The sequence below is a fragment of the Staurois parvus genome, unplaced genomic scaffold, assembly GCF_062004578.1.
Source record: "Staurois parvus isolate SC_StPar_1 unplaced genomic scaffold, SC_StPar_1.0 ptg000122l, whole genome shotgun sequence".
NCBI classification, from domain to species: Eukaryota; Metazoa; Chordata; class Amphibia; order Anura; family Ranidae; genus Staurois; species Staurois parvus.
In genome coordinates this window covers 1-4,911 of record NW_028317918.1, presented here as the reverse complement: position 1 = coordinate 4,911, position 4,911 = coordinate 1, and the positions used below count along the sequence as shown (strand labels likewise).

Sequence of the window (4,911 nt, the reverse complement as noted above, 5' to 3'; positions counted from 1 at the left end):
TTTTTAAAACATTGCTTTAATGAATAGTAAAAATGGCAAAAATGTTTACAGGAAAATGTTAAAATAAACAACAGCAACAGTAAAATAAAGGGGTTTTAAAGGCTACATGTACACAGGTGCCAAAAATGCCACTTTTAAAAAGACTTATGGTGGGTTTTTTTTCCCCCTTAACAACCCTGAAAACAGGTCTAGTTTTCCCAAGTGTGAATATGCACATTGCACCATCTACAGTCGTATTTTAGAAGCATGTCCAGACACATAAATAAAAAAGTGCTGAATCTGAGTTCAAAGAGAAGTACACTGGCATAATGTATTGAAATATACATAATTTTAGCTTAGTGGGTATAACAAATGAATATTCTAGCCAATAAAATGAAATTATGTGTAAATGCCCCACAAACACATTAAAAACACACATCAATGCAAGTGAATATACACAAGACCAAGCATTTGTTACACTGGATTTAAAATGCCCATGTGCATGTAGTGAAAATGAAAGTGAAAATACTTAATGTGTATCTAAACCGAAAAACCAAAATACAATTTGTTGCAGCATATCAATCGTTAAAGGATAAGTTCACCTTCTGGTAAATATTAAATGCACATTTTTTTGCAGGTAAAAAAATGTGCATTTATTATTTTTTGCTGCAGGAGCCTGTAAAGCATTGCTGGTGCCCATGCAGGTCTCCTGCACACTGGTCATTTTACCTGCTTGCCCGTACGGGATGTGGCTCTATTCTAGGGAGGAGCAATGGAGTCACCTTTGGACAACAGTATTGTCAGTCTTTGGAGAATGTAAAGTTAGATGCATCAACAATTTTAAATGGACTTGATCATTAAAGTTGAAATCTAATGCTTGTTAGGCAGCAACAGCAGCCACTGTAAACGCTACTGTCAGTGTTAGATGGTATGTTTCAAACAACCACTTGAGTACCAGCCTATAATACCCCTTTTTTTATGGGACGTTTTTAATGCTGTGATAGTTTGTTGCATAAAAGAGTAAATGTCAGTCAGTGTACCCAAATTATTTTTATTTAATTATTTTTGAGACAGATAGAGCTTTCTATGCATGGTGTTTAATAACAACTGAGTTTTTTTTTACTATGGCAAGGAAAAAAAAAGACCAAAAATTTAAAAAAATATACATATACCAGTTTCCTTACGTTCTGTTAAATAATGCAAAAACAATACAAATATAATACAAAAACCTCTGAAATGCCACCCAAGGTGATCTAATTTTTATATGCAATTTTATGGAAATAAAAGAAACATGCCAGTATGGGGGGTTAAATATGGAGCTGACAAATGATGCATTTGATACAATAAATGTACAGGCATACACTGAACTAAAGGGGTAAATTTACTGGTCACATACAGTGGCAGTATGGAGATGAATGGGTTATTGTTTAGGTGTGCAGGTTAAGGGAGGCGAGAGGTCAATATACAGGTCACAGAGACCACATGGAGCTATAGTACAGAATGAATGAATCTGCAGCCCCATTTATTCTGTCCCCATTCAAACCTACTCAACTCTCTCCTTTCCTTGCTGCAAGGGGAGGGAACAACACTGTACACAGTACCATGTGATCGCTGTGATGACTAGTAACAGCAATCACATGGTACCCAGCTAGTACAGTGCCTTTGTGTACAGAGCAGTCTAACAAAAGCTCAGTGAATAGCAATTACCAGGCGGATTGGCTACCCAATGGCTATTTACTCAGTGCCATTCATGAGTGAACAAAAGGCCATTGGTCCGCCACTGAAAGACAATTGCTCTCTTAAATGGCTCTTTGTATTCCATGGTAGCTTCAATGGTAAAATGAGAGCTCAAAGCTGCTCCTTTTTTTTTGCCCTTCAATGAGTGTTGCAAAAACAGCTCTGAGTGCGATGTAGGTGTGCTGGAGGGTGGAGAGGGTAACTAGTTTTCATGAATACCCCCTTCCACTTCCAGCCGGATCCGCTAGAAGTTCGGTACTTATAGCTGCTGACTTTTAATTCTTATTAAAAAGAGTGAAGAACTGCTTTAAAGTGTATCTAAACCCAAAACAGCTGCATTTGTTTTCTTTTTACCTGGATCCACTTCCTATCTCTGTGGTTATGCCACTCCTCCACTGTATCTATGGAGGAAGCCATGGCTGCTCTACTGAAAAGGACTACAAACATGTCCGTATCTATCCATCTCCATAATATTGGGGCAGGGCAATTTGTAGTTTACAGAAGATAGGATGGAAGGTATTCTTTGTTGCAGCTCACAGGAGGCAATAAGGGTATGCATTTCTAGCAAAATCAAAAGGTATATTCTGTATTTGCTGAAAATGATCCTAGCGTGAAAAAAAAAACGAATGCAGCCATCACATTTAAGGAGTGTAAGCTGCAATATATTGCAGATTTTTTCTTGCGTTTAGGTACCCTTTAACCAGCTATACTACATACATTTCCATCTGACATGTTTCCTAAAACAAAAACAAAAAAAAAGGAAAAGTCTTGCGGGTGTATATTCCTGATTGGTTCTGCAGGCTGTTTATGACAGGACCTCATTACTAATCTTTTGCAGACCCTTCTTGTAAAAATTGATAACACCTCTGTACTCCATCTAACTTTGCTGCTTTGTGTATTAAATTGCATCGTTATTATATACTGTGGAAATTTTTTTTAAAAGTTACCAATAATTCTGCAATATTTTATGATAATGTATGTGTAGTCCTTTGGCACCTAAAAAGTCAATTTTTAATCAGGATAACGAATAAGTTGGCTAATTTACTAAATGTGAAACTTGTCACCTGATATGGCTGCCTAGAATAGACATCAGATTGTGAATCTGACCTTTTTTCTTTCACAAAGATTTTATTAAGATTTAAATAGAGTGGACAATACAACATTTGGAGGCATAAGTCATAGAGGATACATAAAGTTCACAAAAGTGGAGTAACCATCCCCTATGAGTACAAATCAGGTTGCCATAATACAAATGTGTAACTCTTTGCTATGGACTTGCAAAGAAACTGAGGGTGGCACTCCCAGAGCTATATCTCCCAAGAGCCCATTCCATACACAGTGTTTGGACAAGCTCTTGGAAGCCAAGGCAGCAGCATTTATACTGGGAAAATCAATGTATGCATGTGTAATGGGAAAGAAGGTGGGGGTATAGGTTGTAGTTCCCTTAAAAATGGTGGCCTTATTCATCTAAAAAACTAATGTGATACACATATCCTCTGAAAAGCTCTCTCATAGAAATATATTAAAGCCAAGTATTTGGCTACATGGGTAAGGCTGTTGCCTTTTGGACATCAGTAATTTTCTTCTTACTGTTGGACATCTTGCTTGAAGACTCGTTGACCTCTCTGGCGAAGGCTGCAGCAGGTAAGCTGCTACTAGAAAAACAAACATTACAGTATGGCTGAATGTAGTCAATATTTATAAACAGGCTTATCTGTGATCAGTGACTTTACAATTGAACTATTCCATAAAGGCCAATACTAATTGTCTATAATAAAGGAGATACAACACTAAATTAAAGGAAGCCAGTCAGGATGGAATTACGGAAACTGCCATTACTGGGTTGTTTTCACTGGCCCGGAATAAGCATGCAGTCAGTGAATGTTAACCTCTGACCTATGCACACTCTAGGTCAGGGATAGGTAATGAAGCAAGCATGATAGCCCATGCTGTCCATACTGTCATGCTCCAATGTGTACAGTATTTGTGAAACTGCAGAGAGGATGGTGCATGAGCATCTGAACACAATGGTCAGCATGGCATTTTTATGGGCTCACATGTTTTAGGATCTTTGGAGAGAAGTTATTGACAACTTCAAGCTTTAGAATATGAATGGCACAATGAATGTAAAGAGCCAATCACACAGGTATGTCAATGGAATTCAGAATGTCACATGTACATGTTTGATTGTATTGTACATAGAGGTAAAATACTGGCAACAGCAATAATTCTTGCTGGGATAGGTGTAGATAAAATAAAAAATAAAAAGATTCATTATATAATCATTTACCACCATGCAACTTATGACAATGATACCTTTCTCATTGTGTCCCAGGTTGTAGTATTATCACTTCCTCCTCTTCACTGTCGTCAGATACCATGACAACATCACCTGCAGCACACAGTGAACAATTAGTAACAGTAAGGCAAAGTTGACCGATATTAAATTCAAAACCAAAAATTGAATATTGCACCTTCAGATCATTAGATGTAGTGGCTGCATTAGTTTTTTTACGCTTTCCCTCTGGTGATATGGCCAGTAACACACCTCCGGCATTAGGTCTCTTGCACATGGTACTGATATTTGAGCATCTACTTATTTTTAAACGTAATTTCAGGTGCTTGTTTTGCATGCATATGTGCATTCACGCATTTGCACACACAGTATATTCTTAGGGAAAACGGATTAATGTTTATGCTCATATGCACGTATTTGCAGGCTGGCAGGCAGCGTAAATTACTGACCAAAAATGCAGATTTTTCTTTTTTTTTTTCTACTAGCTGTACAGAGCTTTTTCAAGCGGCCTTAAAGTGCCTCCACTCTGGATGAAGGCGCACAGGGGACACCTTTGGACAGCAGCCTTGTTAATCTGGGGGAAAGGGAGCAATAGATGGACTAGCAAATTTAGGTACACTAACAAACTGAAGCGGAACTCCAGCTGACACTTTAAAAGCATTTACAGCAAACAATTTTTTTACTTTGGGATAAAGGTTTTACATCAATAAAAGTTGGTCAATGTAAACACCCCTGTCAGTAGTAAATGGTTTGTCTCAACCCTCCATCAGCTTCATTGCTATATCTGCAAGCGAGCTTGTTCTTTTGAAAAAACAACAGACTTACGGGCTGGATCACCAGATGAAAATAAAAGCCTAAAATAAAAAACTTATGCAGCTATCTGCTACTAAAAATTGTTA

General features: G+C 37.6%; 1 long non-coding RNA gene across 1 annotated transcript; it reads right to left on the bottom strand.

Annotated features, from left to right (window-relative positions):
* Nucleotides 1–1,010: 1,010 nt before the first annotated feature.
* LOC149467108 (uncharacterized) lies at nucleotides 1,011–4,905 on the bottom strand. Its single transcript, XR_016312004.1, has 2 exons — nucleotides 4,033–4,905; nucleotides 1,011–3,371 (listed from the first exon to the last, which is right to left on the bottom strand). It is a non-coding gene; the product is annotated as an uncharacterized LOC149467108 (long non-coding RNA).
* Between the last annotated feature and the right edge of the window lie 6 nt (nucleotides 4,906–4,911).